The following is a 9,340-nucleotide window of genomic DNA, read 5'->3' on the forward strand; positions in this document are numbered from 1 at the left end:
GGACCTGCCCCCAGATGAGAGGCAGTCCTTTGGCCAGAGGATACAGAGACAGGAGGAAGAGTGTGGGAGAGCTGGCTGGGACAGCAAGAAAACGGACAGGAGTTCTCACACACTGCCCAGCTAGGAAGAGACTTAGCAGGGTGCCTGGCACACACTGAGCAGTGTGATGGTGGTGGTGACAAGGGTGGCTCTGAGTGACCTAGCAAGCCACCAGGCTTTTACCTCCCTTACCTCATCTGCACAAGACGGATGAAAAAACTGCCTGCTGAGCCTCTTCTTAGAGTGGGTAGGAGAACCGACACTTGGCACGGCCCTCAGCATAGTGGGAGGTGCTCCCTGAGTGAGTGCTGCGGGTGCCGGCCTCAAGGCCCCAGGAAGATGCAGCTAGCGGCTGAGCGCGAGGCCCACACCTACAATCCAGGCACTCTTGGAAGCTGAGGCAGGAGGATGGAGTTGTCAAGCCCACCCTGGACAATTTAGCAACTTAGCAAGACCCTGTCTCAAAATAAAAATAGGACTGGTGATAGCCCAGCGTGAAGGCCCTGAGTTCAACCCCCAATACTGGAATATAAAGGAAAGGGCACCTGAAAATGGAATAAGAAATCTGGGCAGGCGGTAGGGCCCTCATGGCTGCATTCATGCCAACAGTAGCTGAAAGAGAACAGGCTTGCCCCGCCTGAGCAGAGTGCGGCCTCAGCTCTCCTGTGGGGAAGGGTGGTTATTAATCAGTGATGTTGCTTTACAGTCCAACAACAGTGGTTCAGTCATTAGCTTGGGTTTTGATTGAACTCCTTAATCTCTGGGAACCTTGGTTCCTTCATCTCTCAAACTGAGATGATAGCAGTTCCTGGCCTCGGATGATTGTTTTGAGAATTCGGTGGTATATTCAATGAATAACTGACTCACTGGCCATGAGAATAACCTTTCCTTTCCTTCTATTTTCTGCCTTCAGTTATACCCAGTCAAGCTCACTACCTTATGTATTTCATAAAGATGACTTCAGCGGATGCCAAAGCACTCAGGTTAGACCAATTGAAAACTCCTGCTTGGCTTAAATCTCATTTCTTTTTATCCTCCTCATATGGTGTGGACTGATGGCTCAAGGAATAGGACCAGAAGTAGGGGTGGAGCTTAGCCTCCTCTTTCCTTCTCTTCCTTAGCACCTTGGAGCAATATCTACATCTTCTCTCTCTGCTCTGCAACTCATTTTCTCCTCTAGTGTCCACTGTCCAAGGCAGCAGGCATGTGTCCACCTGGTATAAACAAGGAGGCATCGCCAACCTTTCAGAAGGCCAGTGTCTTTCCCCGTGACTCTGCTGATGTGACAACCTTGGTGTATGTTGGTGACAGCTCCGCTTTTCCTGGAGCAGCACTTAGTTGAGCTTCCTGGCAGTCCTGAAGACCCCCCAGAGAGGGCCAGCCTCTGTCTCCTTCAGCCCTTGTAGGACCCTACAATAGTCTTTCTCCTTTCAGGGTGCATTAAATCTCCCTTGGGTGGCTGAGTCTTTTTTGGAAGCTTCCAGTTCCCTTCAAGGGCAGCTGTAGGAACTCTGGTTACACACTACACCCCAACTCCCCACTTCTGAGCTGTCCTTCCTCCCTTCCTTAGCATCAGTCTCATTGTTTACATTTAAACTCTGGGGAACCCAGCTGAGCCGGCACCTGCAGGCCCAGCTAGCTCACTAGGCACAGTTCCAGGGCAGCACAGGTGGGGCAGAAGGCTCCTGCTGCCGCTCAGCAGGGTCAAGCTGAGGGTGACCAATTGTCTCCTTGCAGACTCCCAAAACTCCAGGAGGGATCCCATCCGCCCTGGAGGACTGGCTGCTGGGGTGGGATGTGGGAGGGAGGGAAGGAACCCTCCTGGGAACACTGTTCTCCAACTCCCGCCTCCCTTTGTTTTCAGTCGCTATTGAAATCACTGAAAAAAGGGAACTGGGGTGGCGAGATTCACTCTGCTGCCTTCCAGTTTGCCCAGGAGAATGTGTCCAGACACTATCGCTGGCAGTCCTCATGGAAAGAGGGAGAAAGCAGCAGGCTACTCTTCCGGTCCTGGGTAAAGGATGTGTTTCCCTATCATCCCGATATGCAGAGAAAATGTTTAGGGGCAGCAAGTGGTAAGCGCTCGCTGCTGGGTTGCTTTCCTGCCTTCTTGCTTTTGTCTCTGAGCTCCAGTCCATGACTTTGGGCCCAGGGACTCCTATCTGCTCAGGGCCTCAGTCCACTCCCTCTCCCTTGGGAACACCATCACTGGGGCCGCCTTGCCTTGGTCAGGCAACCCGAGGGCCTCGGCCTGTGCAGTGCCTCCTCCTCCAGGCTCACTCTGCTCCCCCCACAGCTGTGGAATTCTCCTGGCCTCAGCTGACGGGACCGTGGCTGACACAGAAGAGCTCAACACTTCTTGTCGAATTTTAAGTGGTTTTTGTTTTATTAGTTTGTTTTAAGGCAACAATCTGGTAAAGCTCCAGGACCTTACAGGAGAGGCCTGGGGCCTGCGAGGCCACAAGCGCTCTGATCTTCCCTCCAAGGTGGTTGAGAAGGCCCTGAGTGACGGGCACAGGCTGTTCCCACTGTGTCTGGAGCCACCCTCGTTCTGCCTTCACACTGTCCCCAGGGCCAACTGTGGGCAGATTTGACAGGGCTGCGGAGAGCTGTGAGGGAACAGAAAGGGAAAAGAGACTTGAGCCTGGCGCTAAGAAGTTGCAAAGTCACGTAAGACCATCTTTCTCTTTGAGGCCTGAGGCCTCCTCTCCCGAGGGTCGGGTCCGTGTTAATGGGGCGGTTACTAATTAATGTTCCAACTGAAAACAGCTGAGACAGCTAAGGACCCGAGACCAAGCCTACAGCCATTGGCCAGCTAATAGGTGAGAGAGAACATGTGGGCAAGCTCTTGGACAGCAGTCAGATGCCCGGCCAGGCTGCCAGCCAGGCAGGACCCCCTGCATGCCTTCCTCTGCCATCTGCCACGCGACCTCTGCTCAGTTCTCAGAAGCAGGTTGCTAAGTGGGAATGTGTTCACCCCCAGGGACTTCCTGATCACTCATGCTATGCCGGGGGGCGGGGGTGGTGGTGGCTAGCATTTCTTCTTTTCCAGCTTTTTTTTTTAACAGAGGAAGCACAGACTCAGAGGCCCAGGGCCTCACCAGGTAGCTGTGGTGAAGGTGGGGACAACAGGGAGCTCATTCTGGTCCGCAGGCGCCATCTCCACTCCTGCTGGTCTTGGCAAGGGGAGGTGTAGCCCGCTGTGCCTAAGCATGTGATACCTTTACATAATGTGAAAATCTACATTGTTATGCAAAATTAGTATTAATTTCTAAATACTAACAAACTCAAAAATTTGAACATTTTCATGCTGAGCAAGCATATGGGTAAGAGTTGGCTTGCCACAGCCAGTCCGCGACTATGGCAAAACTGAGACAATTTTTCTGAAGAGCTTAGAGCCTCTGTCCTGGTTTAGCTTTTACCAATGCTGTGACTTGTACTGCTTATCTAGTGCCCAGAGAACTGCTAGCCCAAATATAGGAAAAATATTCAGTATCCCTGGCCATTAGAAGAATGCAAATTAAATCAACTATAAGGTTCCATCTTATAGTCAGAAAGAATGACAATCAAGGAAAAACAAAACAAAACAAGAGCTGGCATGGCTGTAGTGAAAAAGGACCCTCTACACACACTGTTGGTGGGAATATAGGATAGTACAACCATTATGGAAATCAGTACAGAAATTCCTCAAAGAACTAAAATTAGAAGTTCCATATACCCAGTTATCCCCTTTCTAGGTATCATCCCAAAGAGCTAAAAACATACTGTAGTGACGTATGCGTGTGAATGTTTATAGCAATATAATTCATAGTAGCCAAATCCTGGAAGGAGTCCATATACCCACCAACAGATGAGTGGATAAAGAAATGTACTAGGGCCAGCAAGATAGATCAGTGGACTAAGCATCTGCTTTGGCAAACACAGGGACCAGAGCTCAATCCTCGGTCCCACATGCCCTGCCAGCCCTGCACAGGGGCACAGTGAGTCAGTGAACGAGTCTGGGCATGGTGGTGCATGCTTGTAATCCCAGCACTGGGGAGGCTGAAAACAGGAGGATCACTGTGAGTCTGAGCTGCATAGTGAGACCTTGTATCAAATACATAAATGAAAAAGAAAAACAGAAATAAATGTGGTACTTAATGGAATACTACTCAGTTAGAAAGAAAGACAAATTGGGGCCATCTGCATGAAAATGGATGTGCCTGGAAAATGTTGAGTGAAATAAACCAGGCACACGGGCTTAAATACCATATAATCTCTCAATAAAGACAAAGTACAAACAAAGAACATAATAGAGGATGAATAGAAGGAGACAAGGGGATAGGTCTTCTGCAAATGGAAAGAGGTCCAACAGAAGGTGGGGGGATAGGTAGACTAAATATGTGCCACGTCCAGGAACCTAATAACCTCAATGAATATAAACATCATATATCATAAACATGAGATAAGATTAGTGATATCAAGATTGAAAATGTGGAAAAGGTCTTTAGAGGAGGGGAAGAATTAAGGAAAGAACCAAGCTGTGTTATGTACATGTTACATTCTCCAAGACAATTGTAAACTGCAGGTGTTGTACTGCAAACGTGTACTAGGGAAAAAAGAGAGAAAACCATACAAGAACTAGAAGAAAACACAGGTGAAGTTCTCTATAGCCTGGGAGTGTAGAAACCATTCCTAATTATGACCTAAAATCCATATGTACTAGGGAATATATGGATATATGTATTTTGTTTTAAAATGTTTCTACACAGTAGAGTTGTGATATAAGAAAAAGATGAGTGACAATCCAGTAGTAGAACTTACAGCTTGTATTTAACTGTTCATATCCCTGGTATATAAAAGAACTTTTCAATTTTGAGAAAAAAATGTCCATAAGCTTATAGAAATATAGGCTGGCTAACTGTACAGATGATCCAGCGAAAAAGAAAGAGGCTTTAACCTTTTGCAGATGTACTCAGACTAATACTAAGAGGAACTATAAATTCAAACTATACAGGCCATGATTTCCTATGTATTCAATTGGGCAAAACAAAGGCTTGGCAAGTGAAAGAAACAGGCTTTCAAACTCTGATGGTAGAATTGCAAAAATTATACGTCCCCATGGAGGAGAACTTGATAATATCCGGAAATACTGCATACACACTTATCTGTAAACCAATAACCCTATTTTTAAAATATACAACACAGAAAAGATAATTGCAAATATGAGAGATGTACGCACAAAACTATTCACTGAAGATTTTTTTAAAAATGTATTTAGTATGGGTCTACAGGGTCTCACTACACAGATTGGACTCTTAGTGATCCTCCTGTTTTCAGCTTCCCAGCACTGGGATTACAGGTGCATACCACCACGCCCAGTCTCAGTCACAGTCTCAGCGTGTCCTGGAGGCGGGGCTGGCATGGCATACTAGGGATCGAAACTGGTCCCTGCATCTGACTGAAGAATTTTTGTACTAGTAAAAGATTAGGGGCCAGGAAGATAGCTCAGTAGAATAAGTGCTTGCCTGGCAAGTGCAAGGTCCTGAGTTCAATCCCTGGTACTGCAAAAAAAAAAAAAAAAAAAAAAAAAAGATTAGGAAGCCAGGCATGGTGGAACACACCTGTAATCCCAGCACTTGGAAAGCTGAGGCAGGAGGACTGTTTCAAGTTCAGTGCCAGCTGGGCTATGTAGTGAGTTCAAGGCCAGCCTTAACTGCATAGCGACACCCTGTCATAAAAAAAAAAAAAAAAAAAATTAGGAATGACCTAAATATCCATTCAAGGAAGACTGATGGAACAAATCATATATAGCACACCCATAAAATAACAGGGCAAAAATCATGCTGGTTTGTTCAAGACACATGGAACTTTAGATGCTAAAATTGGAAAACCAGGACAGATTAGTGACTCTTACAATTGACAACTATGCAACTATAACAAAAGAATGAGCTATATCTCTTAATCCTACTGTGGCGAAATCACAAGATTACGTAGTTACATGGGGGGAAACGCAAGCTGGGGGAAAGTATGTGAGTATATACACAGGCTATAAATACAGAACATGTGCATGTACATAAACGCACACACCTGCTTATATGCACGAAACGGAAGGGAACATAAGGCGTAACTAGTATTTTTAATATAAAAAGTTGAAATAGAGGAGAAAAATATAAGCATACAAGCTAGACATCTAAGAATGTGTTGTTCTATAGATTTGATTTGCACTGTAGTCAGGGTTTACAAGGAAAACAACTTAATACAGGACACATAATTTATGTAATTATCTTATAGTAGTCACCGGAAGAGTCACGTGCAAAGGAATGCAGGAGATTGTCTGCAAAGTAAAGACCCAACGAATCCAGCTAAGAGCCTGCAGCCCACGGCAGTGTCCTGCATGAGTCCAGCTGAAGGCCTGGAGCCCATGGCAATGGCTCCCATGACTCCAACAGGAGGCCAAGGCCCATGACAGCATCTCATACAGGCCTGTTTCATGGGTCATGCTGGGAATGCTCAAAGCTCCGTGGTGGATGCTTACAAAGTCTGTGCCAGGATGAAGGGCCTGCACAGGAGCCAGGAAGTAACACTCACGGTAAGAAGCAGAGCTACCCTGAAAAGTACCGCAGCCCTCCTCAGTGACGATGAGTCCCAAGCTCCTCCAATGATGAGAACAGCTGAGCTCATATCAAGAAAGCCAGGTGGCAAGTGTCTTCAGGAGAGTGAAGAGCACACCATCTTCCCCACTAGAGTCCGGAAACAAATAATGCTCAAAGTAAGAACCAGAGCACCCCCAAAGTGACCCACAGCCATTCTCAGCAACAATGAGGTCCTGAGCTCATTCAACGATGAGTACAGCCAGGTTCATCAGGAAAGCCAGTGTGACAAGCTCCTCCAGGAGAACCAGCAGTGCCCTAATGCCCCTCTTCTTCTTCTCCAGTTCTCCCTTTATGTTGTTGGCAACAATCCTCAGGAGGACCTTCCAAATCCAGCACCACACTGGTTCAGTTCAGGCCAAGGAGATAGCTCAGCAGCATGAGCGCCTGCCTGGCAAGCACAGGGTCCTGAGTTCGATCCCTGGTACCAATAGTTATAGATATAAATATAGATATAGATTTCCAGGGAAAAAAGGCTGACAAGTTGAAAACATTTGTCATCTCAACTGTAAGGCATTATAAAGTTCTTCAGTTGCAACATGGAACTAGATATAGAAATGAAGAGAACTAAACATTAAATGTGTAAGTAAATATAAAAGGCTTTCCCTCTGCATCTTAATTTTAAAAATATGATGGGTGGGGTAAAGCAAAGGCAGTAATGTAATGTGGAGCTCAGAACACATGTGGAAGTAAGAAATGAGGGGAAAAGTAAATGGAAATGGTAGTGTTGCCAATTTCTGGCATAACATGAGTTGATATAATATTAACTCTAAGTAGACCGTGATATATTACAGATGTGTGTTGCTTCCTTAAATCAACCATTAAATATAAAATAAGGAGGCATAGCAAAAAACCAACAGAGATAACATGAAATATGAAAAATAATTCAAATGAATACAGAATGTATGCAAAAAGAAACAAAGAACTATGAACAAATGCAAAACAAATAGCAAGATGGTAGACTCAGAGCTAACAATATCAATAATTTCATGAATTTACATTAAATTTAAATAGGCTAAATATTCCACAAATCCAAGGCAGCAGTTCTCAGATGGGATAAAAAAGTGAGACCCAGCTATAGGCTGTCATCAGAAAATGTTCTATAAAATCACAGATAAGGTTGAAAGTAAATGAATGTGAGAAGACATACTATGTAAACAGTAAGCACCAGAAGCCCAAAATAAGCAGAGTTCTTGACTAGAATGCAGAAAGAACTAATCTTAAAATGCTGGAAAATTCATCATCCTCAAAATAGAAACCTTCTCATCAAATGACATCAGAAAAGGATGAAAAGACCAACTATGACTAGAAGAATATAGTCTAGTCTAAATACATGTGTCAGATGAGGGACTTTTATCCAGTATTCATAAAGAACTCTTAAAATTCCCCTCCAGAAAAGAACTGCTATATCCAAAAATCAAAAGACAATTTGAGGGGCCAGGGAGGCAGCTCAGGGGCTCAAGTGCCTCCCTGGGAAGCACAAGGTCCCAAGCGGGATCGCAGGTACAGGTACCAAAAAACACAATTCAGTTCTTAGAGTAGACAAAGGCATTGGACAGATACTTCCTAAAGGAAGATATGAATGGCCAATGAGCAAACACAGTGGGGCTGAGGAAATAGTTCAGCAGTCTAACCACCTGCCTGGCAAGCGCAAGGAACCAGGTTTGATCTCCAGTACCACATGCCACACGTGGTGGCCTCAGAACATTGGGCTAGCTGTACTGGCCCCAAAACTGAGCATGGCGGTGTGCACCTGTAATCCCAGTACTGGGAAGGCTGAGATGGGAGGATCAGTATGAGTCCAACATGTGTAGTGAGACCCTGTATCAAATAAATATTTTCTAAACAAAGAGTAACACAGTGGGAGCAGGACTAGTTTAATCAAGAAACTTCTATGATATTTGATTTTTTAACCCTATGTGAGTACAGTAATCTCTAAGGGACTTGGAAATAAGTATTTTTCTATTTCCAGTCTTCTGAAATAAATGCAGATTTGCTTGCAATAAGCTAATTTTAAGAGCACACAAAAAGCAAGCACATCAATACAATTAAATCCAGCAATCCAGAGTAATGAAGAGTTAAAGATACTGAAGAGATAGATGCCTTGTCAGCAAACTGACACCCAAGGTGCCCACCTGGAGTCCTCACGCTGGGAGAACAACACCCGCTTAGTGCATCAGCTTAGTGGAATTTGTCATTGGGCCTTGCTCTCTGTGTCTGTCGTTGGGTGGTCTTTATAGACAACCTGCATCCATCTAAATTAAACATATTCTACAATAGTATAATTATAAGGTCACAATAGTTCTTTGATGCAAACCCCTTAAGGAAGAGATTTTTAAAAGATAATTATAAAAACAATACAGAATTTCAAGGATGATGGTGGGAAATGAACAATGGTTATTATAGTGCATATTGTTGTCTTCAAAGTAGGCTCAGATCTAGGCATGTAACATTGATCAAACAGTAAAATAACTAATTATTCCTTCACTGAACTAATAGAAATCAGTAGTACAGTTATCTTAGCTAATATATGTGTGTGTGTGTGTGTGTGTGTGTGTGTGTGTACTCCCCTCCCCCTTTTTTTGAGGCAGGGTCTCACTGTCTAATTCAGCTTTTTTTTTCTTTAGAAGCAGCCAATGATTTATTATTATTGACTAGTTCTACCTACT

General features: G+C 44.6%; 1 pseudogene; it reads right to left on the bottom strand.

Annotated features, from left to right (window-relative positions):
* Positions 1–384: 384 nt before the first annotated feature.
* LOC111816269 overlaps positions 385–9,340 on the bottom strand; it is a 17,515-nt pseudogene continuing 8,559 nt past the window's right edge.

The sequence above is a fragment of the Octodon degus genome, unplaced genomic scaffold (genome assembly GCF_000260255.1).
Source record: "Octodon degus isolate 3935 unplaced genomic scaffold, OctDeg1.0 scaffold00029, whole genome shotgun sequence".
Classification (NCBI taxonomy): domain Eukaryota; kingdom Metazoa; phylum Chordata; class Mammalia; order Rodentia; family Octodontidae; genus Octodon; species Octodon degus.